This window comes from Nycticebus coucang, chromosome 21, assembly GCF_027406575.1.
Source record: "Nycticebus coucang isolate mNycCou1 chromosome 21, mNycCou1.pri, whole genome shotgun sequence".
Classification (NCBI taxonomy): Eukaryota; Metazoa; Chordata; class Mammalia; order Primates; family Lorisidae; genus Nycticebus; species Nycticebus coucang.
Genome location: NC_069800.1, coordinates 64,165,195 through 64,183,590, shown reverse-complemented (window position 1 = coordinate 64,183,590; position 18,396 = coordinate 64,165,195).

Here is an 18,396-nt window from a genome sequence, read left to right as displayed (position 1 = left end):
GATTACACAGTACAAAATAATATTCTCTTGTCCTTTTTCCTTTTGTCAGCCTTATCCACTAATCCTCAGCCCTTATTCTACTGAATAGCATTAGAGAAAAATCATACAATTAATTTTTAAATTTATGGTCACATACTTCAAATGTGCATCAGCGTTGCTTAACAATGCTTACTCTGCCCTGTATAATTGGCATTACCACATTTCCAGAGTATTACTGCATAGGGATACCTCTTTCCTTTAATTCTCTACATTTCAGCTGATGGTCTCACCTCAAAATTTCCTCATTTTTACCCTAAAACCTAACATGTTTCCTGCATCAGAAACAGCATTTGCTGATTTCTTCCTTCTTCCAGGGGCAGATTTGCTTCCTTATTAAGGACAGTCACCTGACTAGTGCTCTAAATCCTGTCATCTCTGATTTTTATCCTCTTGTTTTTACAGCCATGTCTATTAAATAAGTACAGTTTTGTCCCTGGAATCTGAATACCCCAGAACTCTAACAACTATCAAAGCAGCTGATGTGACAAAAGGGGTTACGATGCTGACCTCTAGGAGATTGAAAAGTGTGGAAGAGATGGAAAAACTCCTCTTAGGTTGGATTAATGAGAAACAGCTGGCTGGTGATGCGATTTCTGAGACGATTATTTGTGAGAAAGCCAAGGTCCTCCAGGATGATTTAGTGAAAGGCATGCCTGATACTAGTGCTCAAAAGAAGGAAAGCCAGTAGGGGGTGGTTGGAGACTTTTAAGAAAAGGACTGGGATCCATAGTGTTGTTATGCACTCAGAAGCTGCCAGTTCTAATTTGGAAGCAGCAGAAAAGTTTGTAAAGGAGTTTAAGAAGTTTGTGAACAGTGAGGGGTATGTTTCCAATCAAGTGTTCAATTGTGAGGAAACGGGCCTTTATATTTTTGGGGTTTTGTATTTTTAATTTTGTTAATTTACATTTTTATTCAAATACTATTTATTAATATTATACCTTAAAATCCAATGCATTTATTGTTAACATCATTTTGAAAATTTGAGTTTGCGGGACCCAGAAACAGATTTATCCAGTTTCTATTATTTCAAAGGGGAAAAATTGTCTTGGAACTCAAACGATTTGGAATTTGAACAGTGTTCTGGCATGGATTAAGTTCTAATTCCAAAGTATCACTGTAAATAAAAGACCCTTCCTTGACATCACGTTCCTCAATGTAATTCTCTACTCACCCTTATGAAGAACATCAAAATATTCTTCTGTAGTTACCATCTCAACTTATTCACTTCCTATTTACTCCTTTCCTCAGTGCAGCTTCAGCCTCTATTTCATCAAAACTACTTTTTTTGTTTGTTTTTTGAGACAGGGTTTCACTCTGTTGCCCTGGTTAGAGTGTAGTGGTGTTGTCTATACCTCACTGCAGCCTCAAACTCCTGGGCTCAAGCAATCTGCATGCCTCAGCCTCCAAAGTAGCTGGGATTACAGGTGTGCACCTCTACGACTGGCTGATTTTTCTAATTTTTTTAGGCCCAGGGTCTCTCTCTTGCTCAGACCGGTCTCAAACTTCTGACTTCAAGCAATCCTCTGGCTTGGCCACTCAGAGATGCTAACATTACAGGTGTGAGCCATTGTACCTGGCCCAAAACTACTTTTATCAAAATCACCAGTCCTTTATGTTGCCAAATCTCATGTCTTTCTTAACTTCTCTCTGGAAAATTTCACACTTAAAAGCCTCAGTGAGCACATATTTGCCACTCGTCCTTGTCTCTTTCCTGGCTTCTTTTTCACCTCTTACTGTGGGCCTCATTCCTAGTCACTCCCTTTTCCTCAGTGTATTCTTTCTCCTTAGGTAATTTCATGTAGTCCCATGTAATAACCATCTCTGTGTTGATGATTCCCAAGTAAGTATGTAAAAGTTCTGACCTTCACTTTGACATCAGAATATATAAGAACTGCTTTAATTACAAGCATCTCAACTCTCAAAAACAGCTTGTGAATTATCTTCCTCATTCTCACTACCAAAGGAAAAAATAAAAAAAATCATGCCCTCCTACCTCACAGTCTCTACTATCTAACCAACTGTTCAAGCCAAAACCTAAAATTAATTTTTGGTTTCTTTTTTTTCCCCTCACCCAAACAGTAAATTCACCAACAATTCCTATAGATTGTATTGCTAAAATATAGCCCACATGTGAATACTTCCTGCTACTTCCACTGTTTTTACCTTTGACATTGTCACCACCATTTCTCACATAGACAATTTCAACAGCCTCCTAAGTGGTTTGCTAGCATTCATACTTTCCACAATATTTTATTCAATTAGTAGCCAATATCATCTTGCTAAAACATAAATCATATGATGTGCCTCCATTATAAAAACTTTCAGTGACATCATCCTATTAAGCAACAATTGGGTCAAAGAAGAACTCACAGGGAAAATTAGCAGATACTTTAAGACAAAGGAGAATGAAAATGCAGCCTTCCAGAACGCGTGATATAGTAACAGCAGCACTCAGAGAAAAGTTTATGACTTTACATACCTAAGTGAAAAAGGGAGAACTATGTCAAATCAGTAACCAAACTTTATAGCTTGTAAAAGCTAGAAAGAGAGTAAATTAAATTCAAAGCTATCAGAAGCAGGAAATAATAAAGATCTGATTAGAGGTACATAGAAAAATAAGGGAAAAATCAATAAAAAATGGTTCTTTGAAAAGATTAAAAAATTGACAAACCTAGCTACATTAAGGTACACAGAGAAGATTTAAAAGAAAGCTTAGGGACATTATTGACCTTTTGGAAATAAAAAGGATTATGGGAGAATACTGTGAAAAATTGTATGCCAGCAAATTGGATGACCTAGATGAAAAAGGTAGATGCCTAGAAACTTAAACACTAGCACAGATTCAAGAAGAAATAGAAAATTTGAGCGTATCTGTAACACATAAAAGGATCGGGTTAGTGCTGGCTGCCGTGGGCAGCTGCACCAGACCTTGCATTCCCATCCTATCTTTTGCCTCTTGTCAGTCTTTCTTATTTCCCACCATTTCCACTCAAGTTATTTCTCCTTCCCTGGGCTGGTTTGTGAGAAGTAAAACTGCTGGATGAAATGCCAGCTGGGCAACCAGGTGCACTGCCCAATGTTCTGCCCACTAGAAGGATTTCTCTTCACCATTGTCCTTCAGGCATATCCAAGAAAAGACACCTGGAGAAAGATGGCAGCCAAGTAACAGCTTCTGTGCAGCCGGGCCCAGTAAGAGTGGCAAGAGAAGACTCTAGGCATCACTGGCCAGTGGGTTTTGCCCAGAGGCTTCCCTGTGGTGACAGAGGAAGTCGGTGAGAGACTTCTGGACCCCACGAGGAGGACAGAAGCGGCGGAAAACTGGCAAGTGGTAGGTGCGTTTGTTCGGTTGGAGGCTGCCTGCAGCTATACCCATAGCAACAGCAAGACTGCAAGCAGGAAAAGCCTTACCCATGGGCTGTTTTGGTTTTCTAGGACTTGGGCACTCGATTGAACTGCCTTGGGATATCTTGGGCCGATGTGTGCAGATGACTTTGAGGGTTGTCTGGGACCCCGGTCTGAGCCTCTGAGCCGAAAAGGAGCTAATATCGCTCAGCTGTGGGCTGCCCGCACAGCTGCTGTGGGAGAGCTGCCCCCGTGTGTTGCAGCGCGGAGATCAGCCCGGAGACCATGGGCGACTGAGCTGCCCAAAGGTGAGTACTGAGATGCTGGGAAAGTGCAGAGATGCAAGTGTGGCAGATTAATAGCCTTGGCCCTCATGGGCATAATGGGAGCCTGGACTTGGTGCACTGGATAAGCAGACAGCCACCCCAGGAGAGATCCCAGGGATAAGTGCTATTCTTGGAAAGCTTCTGCTTGGCCCACGTTCATAGTTTGGAAAATCTTTTAAGTGGGCGGAGGGGACTTTTGGGCTCCCAAGCCTGCGGGGTCTGAGAGATCAGCAGAGGCCTCCAGTCTCCATCTTGGACAGCTGTATCAACATTATGATTAACATCTTATGCCTCAGAGGATCACCTGTTGCCCGGACAATATTCAGTAAGATATATATACTGTTTGGTCCTTCAGTTTTGGGGTTTTTTTGTTCTTTTGTTTTTTTTTTAATTTCAACATTTTTCCTTGGCATTTTTTTCTCTTTCTTTTTCACTATTCTAGATTAAATACAATTTTCCATTTTTGCCTTGTTTAACAATTAGAATTTCATTTTTGCCAGTGTTTCTCCTCCTATATATTTTTTTCCCCACAATGTTATCCCATAATGGTTTTTGCTTTGTTTTGGTTTGATTTATAGTACTTTTGGCTTTGTTTTGTTTCGGTTTGATTTATAGTACTTTTGGCTTTCTTCTCTACCTGGTGGAGGTGGGGTACTGTGTCTGATCCAGCTGGAAAAGAGCTGTTGACCTCAAGGGAATCACCCAACCCAGCGGTTTGGGGGTTGGGGTCTTCAAGGTTGGATCCATAGTACCCTACTATACACTTATATTGCTCCTGTTTCTTTCTTTTGGTGCCTTTCTTCTTTTTGTCAATATTTTCTTTTACTCACCCTCTCTTCTTTCTCTTTTTTCTTTCTTTTAAAAATCTTTTTTCCCTTCTTGCTCTTCAATTTTCTCATCTTTCTGGTCCTGTACCAAAAGAACTCATTAAAATTTTAAAGAGCAAGAAAGGATAATTAGGGCAAGGAAACAGATATAAGAAAGCACTCATGAAGAAGAATCAGCAGAAAAATCCTAGTAACATGAAATACCAGTCCAGAGTAACCACTTCTAGGGATCGTGAGGTAGCTACAGCAGAGGACTCCTCCTATAAAGAAATGTTAGAAATGACAGAAGGGGAATTTAAAATACAGATGATGAAAACAATGAAGGAAATTGCTAAGAAAGTGGAAAACAATCAAAAAACAAGAAGGAAATTGCTGAGAAAGTAGAAAATAACCAAAAGGAAATCCAAAAACAGAATCAAATAAAAGATGAATGAGACGAAGAATATAGAAAGGATATAGCAGAGCTTAAGGAACTGAAGCAGTCAATGAGGGAATTTAAGGATGCAATAAAGTATCAACAATAGATTAGATCATGCAGAAGAAAGAATCTCAGAGGTAGAGGACAAAGCTCTGGAGATAACTCAGATAGATAAAGAGGCAGAAAAGAAGAGAGAGAAAGCAGAACATTCACTGACAGAATTATGGGACTCTATGAAGCATTCAAACATACAAGTTATAGGTATCCCCGAAGGGGAAGAAGAATGCCCCAGGGGAATGGAAGCCATTCTAGATATTGTAAAGGAAAAATTTCCAAATACCGCCAAAGATGCTGACATCCTCCTGTCAGAGGGATATCAGTCCCCTGGTCCCCTCAAGTCAAATAGAGCCTCTCCAAGTCACATTGTGATGAATCTGTCTAAAGTCAAGACAAAATAAAAATTTTGCAAGCTGCCAGGACTAAGTGCCAACTGACCTACAGGGGCAAATCTATCAGGGTGACTACGGAATTTTCTAATGAAACTTTTCAAGCCAGAAGACAATGGTTATCTGTCTTTAATCTACTTAAAACAGAACAATATCCAGCCCAGAATTCTATATTCCACTAAGCTAAGCTTTAAAATTGACAGAGAAATCAAATCTTTTATTGATATGCAAACACTGAGGAAATTTGCCACAACAAGACCAACCTTACAGGAACTATTTCAACCTGTTCTACACACTGACTATCACAATGGACCTTCAGCAAAGTAAGCACCCGGAAATTAAAGTACAGAACCTAGTTTCCACAATGATGTAAAAGACAAACTAAGCAATGGAATTTCACAAAATTAGATGGATAGAAGGCTATCACACTTATCAATTATCTCAATAAATGTCAATGGCTTGAATTCCCCACTGAAGAGGCATAGACTGGCTGATTGGATTAAAAAACACAAGCCATCTTATGGCTCACACCTCACCTAAAAAGACAAATTAAAACTCAGAGTTAAGGGTTGGAAGTCAATTTTTCAGGCAAACGGAATTCAGAAGAAAAGAGGGGTTGTAACCTTATTTTCGGATACATGTGGATTTAAAGCAACTAAAGTCAAAAAGGACAATGATGGTCACTTCATATTGGTCAAGGGAAAAATACAACAAGAAGACATTTCAATTCTAAATATTTATGCACCCAATTTAAATGCTCCCAGATTCTTGAAACAGACCTTGCTTAGTCTGAGCAATATGATATCATATAACACCATGATAACAGGGGACTTCAACACCCCTCTCTCAGAGCTGGACAGATCCTCTAAACCAGGGGTCCTCAAACTTTTTAAACAGGGGGCCAGTTTACTGTCCCTCAGACCATTGGAGGGCGGGGACTATAGTTAAAGAAAAAACTATGAACAAATTCCTATGCACACTGCACAGTGTGTCCCACGGGCCACAGTTTGAGGACCCCCTGCTCTAAACAGAAATTAAACAAAGATGTTAGAGATTTAAATGAGACCCTAGAACACTTGTGCTTGATAGATGTATATCGAACACTCCATCCCAAAGATAAAGAATATACATAATTCTTCTCATCATCCCATGGAACATTGTCCAAAAATTGATCGTATCCTAGGACACAAAACAAACCTCAACAGAATCAAAAGAATTGAAATTCTACCTTGCATCTTCTCAGACCACAAGGCACTAAAAGTGGAACTCAATTCCAACAAAAATGCTCAACCTCACACAAAGGCATGAAAGTTAAACAACCTTATGCTGAATGACAGGTGTGGGAAGAAATAAAAAAGGAAATCATTAACTTTCTAGACTATAACAACAATAAAGACACAAGTTACCAAAACCTATGGGATACAGTAAAAGCAGTCCTGAGAGGAAAATTTATTGCTTTAGAAGCCTATATTTGAAAAACAGAAAGAGAGTGTATCAACAAACTCACAAGCCATCTGATAGAATTGGAAAAAGAAGAATAATCTAAGCCTAAACCCAGCAGAAGAAAAGAAATATCCAAAATTAAATCAGAGATTAATGAAATTGAAAACAAAAGAATCATTCAGAAAATTAATGAAACAAGGAGTTGGTTTTTTGAAAAAAATGAATAAAATAGACAAACCTTTGGCAAGACTAACTAGAAATAAAAAAGTAAAATCTCTAGTAACCTCAATCAGAAATGACATAGGGGAAATAACAACTGATGCCACAGAGATACAAGAGATCATCTCTGAATACTACCAGAAACTTTATGCCTAGAAATTTGACAACATGAAGGAAATGGATCAATATTTGGAATCACACCCTCTCTTTAGACTTACCCCAGTTGAAATAGATCTCCTGAACAGACCAATTTCATGCACTGAAATCAAAGAAACAATAAAAAATCTTCCAACAATAAAATGCCCTGGTCCAGATGGCTTCACACCAGAATTTTATCAAACTTTTAAAGAAGAGCTTATTCCTGTACTGCAGCAATTTTTCCAAAAAGGTTGAGGAGGAAGGAATCTTCCCCCAACACCTTCTATGAAGCAAACATCACCCAGATACCAAAACCAGGAAAAGACTCAACTAAAAAGGAGAATTTCAGACCAATTTCACTAATGAATATAGATGCAAAAATTCTCAACAAAATCTTAGCCAATAGATTACAGCTTATCCAAGAAAAGTCATACATCATGATCAAGTAGGTTTCATCCCAGGGATGCAAGGCTGGTTTAACATATGCAAGTCTATAAACGTATTCACCATGTCAACAGTAGCAAAACCAAAGACTATATGATCCTCTCAACAGATGCAGAAAAAGCATTTCATAAAATCCAGCATCCTTTTCTAATTAGAACACTGAAGAGTATAGGCATAGGTGGCACATTTCTAAAACTGATCGAAGCTATCTATGACAAACCCACAGCTAATATTTTACTGAATGGAGTAAAACTGAAAGCTTTTCCTCTTAGAACTGGAACCAGACAAGGTTGTCCTCTGTCACCTTTACTATTCAACATAGTGCTGGAAGTTCTAGCCAATACAATTAGGCAAGACAAGGAAATAAAGGGAATCCAAATGGGTGCAGAGGAGGTCAAATTCTCCCTTTTTGCTGATGATATGATCTTATACTTAGAGAACCCTAAAGACTCAACCACAAGCCTCTTGGAAGTCATCAAAAAATACAGTAATGTCTCAGGATATAAAATCGATGTCCACAAGTCAGTTGCCTTTGTATACACCAACAACAGCCAAGATGAGAGGTTAATTAAAGACTCAACTCTCTTCACCATAGCCCCAAAGAAAATGAAATACTTAGGAATATACCTAACAAAAGAGGTGAAGGACCTCTATAAAGAAAATTAATGAAACCCTAAGAAAGGAAATAGCAGAGGACATTAACAAATGGAAGAACATACCATGCTCATGGCTGGGAAGAATCAACATTGTTAAAATGTCTATACTTCCCAGAGCAATTTTTTTTAAATGTCTATACTTCCCAGAGCAATTTACCGATTCAATGCCATCCCTATTAAAATACCAACATCCTACTTTCAAGTCTTGGAAAAAAATGATTCTGTATTTTGTATGGAACCAGAAAAAAACCCACATAGCTAAGGCAGTTCTTAGTAACAAAAACAAAGCTGAAGTTATCACCATGTACTACAAGGCCGTAGTGGTCAAGACAGCATGGTACTGGCACAAAAATAGAGACATAGACTTTTGGAATCGAATAGAAAACCAGGAAATGAAACCAACAACTTATAGCCACCTAATCTTTGATAAACCAAACAAGAGTGTCTACTGGGGGAAAGACTCCCTATTCAATAAATAGTGCTGGGAGAACTGGATATCCACATGTAAAAGAATGAAACTGGACCCACACCTTTCTCCACTCACAAAAATTGATTCAAGATGAATAAAGGACTTAAATTTAAGGCATGAAACAATAAAAATCCTCAAAGAAAGAATAGGAAAAACACTGGAAGATATTGGCCTGGGGAAAGATTTTATGAGGAAGACTGCCATGGCAATAATAAACAAATGGGATTTAATTAAATTGAAAAGTTTCTGTACAGCCAAGGAGACAACAACCAAAGCAAATAGACAACCTACACAATGGGAAAGGATATTTGCATATTTTGAATCAGACAAACGCCTAATAACCAGGATCTATACAGAACTTCAATTAATCCACAAAAAAAAACCAACAATCTATACATCAATGGGGAAGAGAGATGAATAGATTCTTCTCCAAAGATGACAGACGAATGGCCAGCAAACATATGAAAAAATGGTCATCATCCCTAATTTTAATTTGCATTAGAGAAATGCAAATTAAAACCACCCTGAGATATCATCTAACCCCAGCAAGAATAGCCTATATCACAAAATTGCAGAAGCTGCCATGGATGTGGAGAGAAAGGGACACTTTTACACTGCTGGTGGGACTGCAAACTAACACAACCTTTTTGGAAGGAAGTATGGAGAAACCTCAAAGAACTCAAGCTAGACCTCCCATTTGATCCTACAATCCCATTACTGGGCATCTATCCAGGAAAAAAAAACCTTTTACTATAAAGACACTTGTACTAGGCTGTTTATCGCAGCCCAATTTACAATTGCTAAAACGCGAAACAACCTAAGTGTCCTTCAACCCAGGAATGCATTGGTAAGCTGTGGTATATATATACCATGGAATATTATTCAGGCATAAAAAAAAATGGAGATTTTGCAGCATTTGTACTAACTGAGATGGAGGTGGAAAACATTATTCTTAGTGAAGCATCACAGGAATGGTGAAGTATGAATCCTATGTATTCAACTTTGATATGAGGACAATTAATGACACAGTGGGGCATGGGGAACGGGAGACCAGACAGAGAAGGAGGGAGTCGGTGAAGGAAAGGAAAAGAAGAAAAAAAAAAAAAAGACAAGAAAATAGTGACTAATTCTCACATAAATTGGATTTAATTTTGACCAAAGTATATTACTTAAACATTAATTTTTAATTCTACTTGTTAATATGTTGTCTAGGATATGCCATCCTCATTTATAAGTGAAATATGTTTGTAATTTTCCCTTTATAATAATATATTCTCTCCAATTTTAATATCAGGTGTATCCAGATCAAGTAGAATGATTTTGAAGTATTCCTTCTTTTTCTATTGTCTATAAGATTTGGCATGATCTGTTTTTTGAAATTATCTTTTACTTTTATTTTTAAATATTAGTTGTGTATTTTTAAAAAAAATAAGAAGAAGTTAACTGATGACTCCAAACTGAATCTCAGAGTCAAAGCATTCTATAATAGATATATCTTACTTGACAATGTGAATATTACTTTCTTTGCATTATTATTATTATTGCTTAATATTTCGATGCAGCAATTCTCTGATTTATTTTCTGAATGTATTTATGTTCATTCATTCTTTACAAGATTTTTGTTTCTAGTCCTTATCTTAAACATTGTTATTGTTATTAAATTTTAAGCCTCTTTAATTTTGTGAAGGCAAAAAATGGAAACCTAATAAACACATGTATATGTAAAAATAAAAAAAAAAAGAGAGATTGAATTAATTAAAAACATGCCAACAAAGAAATCCTACCAAACATTCAAAGAATTAAGATGAGTCCTCGAATTCTTCCAGAAAATAGAAGAGGAAAGAACATCCCTAACTTATTTTATGAAGTCAACATCACCTTAATACCAAAGCCAGATAACAGCATCACACAGAAGCTACAGACCAGTATTCTCTATGAATATGGACGCAAAAGCCTTCACCAAAATACCAAACCAAATCCAGCAAGTAGCACTTTAGAAACATTCCACACCATGACCAAAATGGAATTTAACCCAGTAAGCATAGGTAGTTCAACACATGAAAATCAATGTTGGAGGCGGAGCAAGATGGCGGCCGAGTAACAGCTTCCTTGCATCTGGGCACCGGAGTCTGGGGAGATAGGACTCCAGGCATCTCTGGCTGGTGGGATCTGCCTATCATCACCCCTGTGATGATACAGGGAGTCAGCGAGAGACTTCTGGACCCCAAGAGGAGGACTAAAACAGTGGAAAAAACGGAAGTGGTCGCGTGTGTTCAATCTGTCTAAACCCGCCCGCAACTGTAAGTTCAGTAGCAGCGAGACTGCAAACCAGAAAGGCCTTACCTATGAACTGGTTTGGTGTCTTTGGACTTGGCACTCAGTTGAACTGCCTTGGGGAGAGCCTGAGCGGGAGTGCGGAGAACTTTGGCTGTTGTCTAGGGCCCCAGTCTGAGCCGCTGAGCCAGACAGAGCTAATAGTGTTTGGCTGTGGGTCACAGGGAGCCATTGTGAGCGATCTGCCCCGGCAAGCTCCGCCCTCAGGGTCGCAGAGCTAGAATTGGGTGGGAGCTGGTAACCCAGCCACGAAGTAGCCTAAGGGCAGGGTCTGAGCCACCTTGCAGCCCTAACCCTCGGGGGCAGAGTGAGACCGGTTTTGGCACACTGGGTAAATGGATAGCTACTCCAGCAGTGATTCCAGCGACAAGCACTTTCCTGGGAAAGCTTCTGCTCAGCAAGTTTACAAGTTCAAAGGGCCTTTTAAGTGGGCTGAAGAGAGATTTAGGGTGTCTACCTGCTGGGGTTTGAGAAATCAGCAGCCTCCAGTCGTATCAGAACTGTGATTAACATCTCATACCCCAGAAGACCATGTGTTGCCCAGACAATATTCAATAACATATACATACTGCTTTGTTTTTGGTTGTGTTTTTTTTTTTTTTCTTTTTTGGTTTGGTTGTTTTTTTTATTTTGATGTTGTTGATGTTGTTTTGTTTTTCAATTTCAACCTTTTCCATACAGATCCTTTTTCTTTCTCAATTTTCCTAGTTTAATTATAATTTCCCATTGCTGCCTTTTTCAATAACTAGAACTTCATTTTTGCTAGTGTTTCTACCACTATTATTTGGTTTTTCACCCAATTTTATCCCGTAAAGTTTTCTGTTTGCTTGTTTTCGTTTGATTTATAGCATTTTTATCTTTCCTCTCTACTTGGTGGAGGTGGGGTACTGTGTCTGATCAGGTTAGGAAAGAGCTGCTGACCTCAAGGGAACAACCCAACTGGGCACCCCCAGAAGGTGGGTTTTTTTTTTTAAGGTTGTATCAAAGTACCCTACTGTACACCTATATTGCTCTGTCTCCCTCTTTCTGTGCCTCTCTTCTTTTTGTCAATATTCCTTTCACCCCCCCCTCCTTTCTCTAGTTTTATTTTTTTTCTTATCACTCGGTCCTCCTTTCTTTCATCCCTTTTTTGCTCTTCAACCTTCTCACCCTTCTGGTCCTGTAACCCTTAGTCCATAGGCACGAGAACTTAAAGAGCAAGAGGAAGTGAAAGGAAAAATTAGGACAAGGAAACAGATAAAAGAAATCATTCATGAGGAAGAATCAGCAGAAAACTCCAGGCAACATGAAGAACCAGTCCAGAACAACCCCGCCAAGGGACCATGAGGTAGCTACTGCAGATGATTCTACCTATAAAGAAATGTTAAGAATGACAGAAAGGGGGGTGGCACCTGTGGCTCAAGGAGTAGGGCACCAGTCCCATATGCCGGAGGTGACGGGTTCAAACCTAGCCCTGGTCCAAAAAAAAAAAAAAAAAAAGAATGACAGAAAGGGAATTTAGAATACACATGTTGAAAACAATGAAAGAAATGATGGAAACAATGAAGGAAACTTCTAATAAAGTGGAAAATAACCAAAAGGAAATCCAAAAACAGAATCAAATAAGAGATGAACGATATGAAGAATATAAAAAGGATATAGCAGAGCTAAAGGAACTGAAACAGTCAATTAGGGAACTTAAAGATGCAATGGAAAGTATCAGCAGCAGGTTAGACCATGCAGAAGAAAGAATTTCAGAGGTAGAAGACAAAGTTCTTGAGATAACTCAGATAGTAAAAGAGGCAGAAAAGAAAAGAGAGAAAGCAGAACATTCACTGTCAGAATTATGGGACTTTATGAAGCGTTCCAACATACGAGTTATAGGAATCCCAGAAGGGGAAGAAGAATGCCCCAGAGGAATGGAAGCCATACTAGAGAATATTATAAAAGAAAATTTCCCAAATATCACCAAAGATTCTGACACACTACTTTCAGAGGGATATCGGACCCCAGGTCACTTCAACTCTAACCGAGCTTCTCCAAGACACATTGTGATGAACCTGTCCAAAGTCAAGACAAAAGAAAAGATTCTGCAAGCTGCCAGGAGTAAGCGGCAGTTGACCTACAGGGGCAAATCCATCAGAGTGACCGCAGACTTCTCTAATGAAACTTTCCAAGCAAGAAGACAATGGTCATCTACCTTTAATCTACTTAAACAGAACAATTTCCAGCCCAGAATTCTGTACCCTGCTAAGCTAAGCTTAAAAATTGATGGAGAAATCAAATCATTTACGGATATACAAACATTGAGGAAATTCGCCACAACAAGACCAACTCTACAGGAAATACTTCAACCTGTTCTGCACACTGACCACCACAATGGATCAGAAGCAAAGTAAGAACTCAGAAATTAAAGGACAGAACCTAACCTCCACACTGATGCAAAAGATAAAACTAAGCAATGGACTCTCGCAAAATAAGACAAATAGAATACTACCACATTTATCAATTATCTCAATAAATGTTAATGGCTTGAATTCCCCACTGAAGAGACATAGATTGGCTGACTGGATTAAAAAACACAAGCCAACCATTTGCTGTCTGCAAGAAACACACATGGCTTCAAAAGACAAATTAAAGCTCCAAGTCAAGGGTTGGAAGACAATTTTTCAGGCAAATGCAATTCAGAAGAAAAGAGGAGTTGCAATCTTATTTTCAGATACATGTGGATTTAAAGCAACTAAAGTCAAAAAAGACAAAGATGGTCACTTTATATTGGTCACGGGAAAAATACAACAAGAAGACATTTCAATTCTAAATATTTATGCACCCAATTTAAATGCTCCCAGATTCTTGAAGCAGACCTTACTGAGTCTGAGCAATATGATATCTGATAATACCATCATAACAGGGGACTTTAACACTCCTCTTACAGAGCTGGACAGATCCTCTAAACAGAAATTAAACAAAGATATAAGAGATTTAAATGAGACCCTAGAACAACTGTGCTTGATAGACACATATAGAACACTCCATCCCAAAGATAAAGAACATACATTCTTCTCATCACCCCATGGAACATTCTCCAAAATTGATCATATCCTGGGACACAAAACAAATATCAACAGAATCAAAAGAATTGAAATTTTACCTTGTATCTTCTCAGACCATAAGGCACTAAAGGTGGAACTCAACTCTAACAAAAACGCTCGACCCCACCCAAAGGCATGGAAACTAAACAATCTTCTGTTGAATAACAGATGGGTGAAGGAAGAAATAAAACAGGAAATCATTAACTTCCTCGAGCATAACAACAACGAAGACACAAGCTACCAAAACCTGTGGGATACTGCAAAAGCAGTTTTGAGAGGAAAATTCATCGCTTTAGATGCCTACATTCGAAAAACAGAAAGAGAGCGCATCAACAATCTCACAAGAGATCTTATGGAATTGGAAAAAGAAGAACAATCTAAGCCTAAACTCAGTAGAAGAAAGGAAATATCCAAAATCAAATCAGAGATCAATGAAATTGAAAACAAAAGAATCATTGAGAAAATTAATGAAACAAGGAGTTGGTTTTTTGAAAAAATAAATAAAATAGATAAACCATTGGCCAGACTAACGAGGAATAGAAAGTAAAATCTCTAGTAACCTCAATCAGAAATGATAAAGGGGAAATAACAACTGATCCCACAGAGATACAACAGATCATCTCTGAATACTACCAGAAACTCTATGCCCAGAAATTTGACAATGTGAAGGAAATGGAGAAATATTTGGAATCACACCCTCTCCCTAGACTCAGCCAGGAAGAAATAGAGCTCCTGAACAGACCAATTTCAAGCACTGAGATCAAAGAAACAATAAAAAATCTTCCAACCAAAAAATGCTCTGGTCCAGATGGCTTCACTCCAGAATTCTATCAAACCTTCAAGGAAGAGCTTATTCCTGTACTGCAGAAATTATTCCAAAAAATTGAGGAAGAAGGAATCTTCCCCAACACATTCTATGAAGCAAACATCAACCTGATACCAAAACCAGGAAAAGACCCAAACAAAAAGGAGAATTTCAGACCAATCTCACTCATGAATATAGATGCAAAAATTCTCAACAAAATCCTAGCCAATAGATTACAGCTTATCATCAAAAAAGTCATTCATCATGATCAAGTAGGCTTCATCCCAGGGATGCAAGGCTGGTTTAACATACGCAAGTCCATAAACGTTATCCACCATATTAACAGAGGCAAAAATAAAGATCACATGATCCTCTCAACAGATGCAGAAAAAGCATTTCATAAAATCCAGCATCCTTTTCTAATTAGAACACTGAAGAGTATAGGCATAGGTGGCACATTTCTAAAACTGATTGAAGCTATCTATGACAAGCCCACAGCCAATATTTTACTGAATGGAGTAAAACTGAAAGCTTTTCCTCTTAGAACTGGAACCAGACAAGGTTGTCCTCTGTCACCTTTACTATTCAACATAGTGCTGGAAGTTCTAGCCAATACAATTAGGCAAGACAAGGAAATTAAGGGAATCCAAATGAGAGCAGAGGAGGTCAAACTCTCCCTCTTTGCTGACGACATGATCTTATACTTAGAGAACCCCAAAGACTCAACCACAAGACTCCTAGAAGTCATCAAAAAATACAGTAATGTTTCAGGATATAAAATCAATGTCCACAAGTCAGTAGCCTTTGTATACACGAATAACAGTCAAGATGAGAAGCTAATTAAGGACACAACTCCCTTCACCATAGTTTCAAAGAAAATGAAATACCTAGGAATATACCTAATGAAGGAGGTGAAGGACCTCTATAAAGAAAACTATGAAATCCTCAGAAAGGAAATAGCAGAGGATATTAACAAATGGAAGAACATACCATGCTAATGGATGGGAAGAATCAACATTGTTAAAATGTCTATACTTCCCAAAGCAATCTACCTATTCAATGCCATTCCTATCAAAATACCAACATTGTACTTTCAAGATTTGGAAAAAACAAAAGATTTGTTTTGTTTCTATATTTTCTGATCCCCCTCACCTCCTAAAATTTGAGCTTCCTGGTGACCAGGGAATCTGGCTGGTTTTGGTCACTGCTGTAACCTCAGTGTCTAATAGAATTCCTGATACTTAGGAGTCCTGAAAGTTTTTCCAAATCTTGTTTTTCCAAATCTGCGTTTTGTATGGAACCGGAAAAAAACCCGTATTGCTAAGGCAGTTCTTAGTAATAAAAATAAAGCTGGGGGCATCAGCATACCAGATTTTAGTCTGTACTACAAAGCCATAGTGGTCAAGACAGCATGGTACTGGCACAAAAACAGAGACATAGACACTTGGAATCGAATTGAAAACCAAGAAATGAAACTAACATCTTATAATCACCTAATCTTCGATAAACCAAATAAGAACATACCTTGGGGGAAAGACTCCCTATTCAATAAATGGTGTTGAGAGAACTGGATGTCTACATGTAAAAGACTGAAACTGGACCCACACCTTTCCCCACTCACAAAAATTGATTCAAGATGGATAAAGGACTTAAATTTAAGGCATGAAACAATAAAAATCCTCAAAGAAAGCATAGGAAAAACACTGGAAGATATTGACCTGGGGGAAGACTTCATGAAGAAGACTGCCATGGCAATTGCAACAACAACAAAAATAAACAAATGGGACTTCATTAAACTGAAAAGCTTCTGTACAGCTAAGGAGACAATAACCAAAGCAAAGAGACAACCTACACAATGGGAAAGGATATTTGCGTATTTTCAATCAGACAAAAGCTTGATAACTAGGATCTATAGAGAACTCAAATTAATCCACATGAAAAAAGCCAACAATCCCATATATCAATGGGCAAGAGACATGAATAGAACTTTCTCTAAAGATGACAGACGAATGGCTAACAAACACATGAAAAAATGTTCATCATCTCTATATATTAGAGAAATGCAAATCAAAACAACCCTGAGATATCATCTAACCCCGGTGAGAATGGCCCAGATCACAAAATCTCAAAACTGCAGATGCTGGCATGGATGTGGAGAGAAGGGAACACTTTTACACTGCTGGTGGGACTGCAAACTAGTACAACCTTTCTAGAAGGAAGTATGGAGAAACCTCAAAGCACTCAAGCTAGACCTCCCATTTGATCCTGCAATCCCATTACTGGGCATCTACTCAGAAGGAAAAAAATCCTTTTATCATAAGGACACTTGTACTAGACTGTTTATTGCAGCTCAATTTACAATTGCCAAAATGTGGAAACAGCCTAAATGCCCACCAACCCAGGAATGGATTAACAAGCTGTGGTATATGTATACCATGGAATACTATTCAGCCATTAAAAAAAATGGAGACTTTACATCCTTCGTATTAACCTGGATGGAAGTGGAAGACATTATTCTTAGTAAAGCATCACAAGAATGGAGAAGCATGAATCCTATGTACTCAATTTTGATATGAGGACAATTAATGACAATTAAGGTTATGGGGGGGGGAAGCAGAAAGAGGGACGGAGGGAGGGGGGTGGGGCCTTAGTGTGTGTCACACTTTATGGGGGCAAGACATGATTGCAAGAGGGACTTTGTCTAACAATTGCAATCAGTGTAACCCGGCTTATTGTACCCTCAATGAATCTCCAACAATAAAAAAAAAAAGAAAAGAAAAGAAAATCAATGTCATTCACCACACTAATAGAATGAGGGAAAGAAAACACATGATCATTCGAATTGACGCACAAAAAGCTTTTGACAAAATACAATACCCTCTTATTTAAAAAAAACTAGAAATAGAAGGGAACTTCCTCAACATAATGAAAGGCATTTATGAAAAACCTTTAGCTATGTGATACTCAATGGTAATTGAGGACTGAAAGCTTTGTACTTACCCCTACGAGACCAGGAACAAGACAAGGATATCTGCTTTTACCACTTGTATTCAACAATGTTCTGAGGGTCCAAGCCAGAGAAATTAGGCAAGAAAAAGAAATAAAAGAAATCTAAGTGGGAAAGGGAGAAGTTAAAGTATCTCTCCTCACATATGATTTTATCTTATGTATAGGAAATCCTACAGAATCAAAAAACAGTTAGAGCTAATACAAATTCAGCAAAGTTGCAAGATCACAAAAAATCAGTCATATTTCTATATGCTAGAAATGAACAATCCAAAAACGAAATTAAGAAAATAATTCTGTTCACAATAGTATCAAAAAGATTAAAATCCTTAGGAATAAATTTAACCGAGGAAGTGTAATGTTTTCTGAAAGCTAAAAAATATTGTAGCTAGAACTTACAAATGACATAAAGA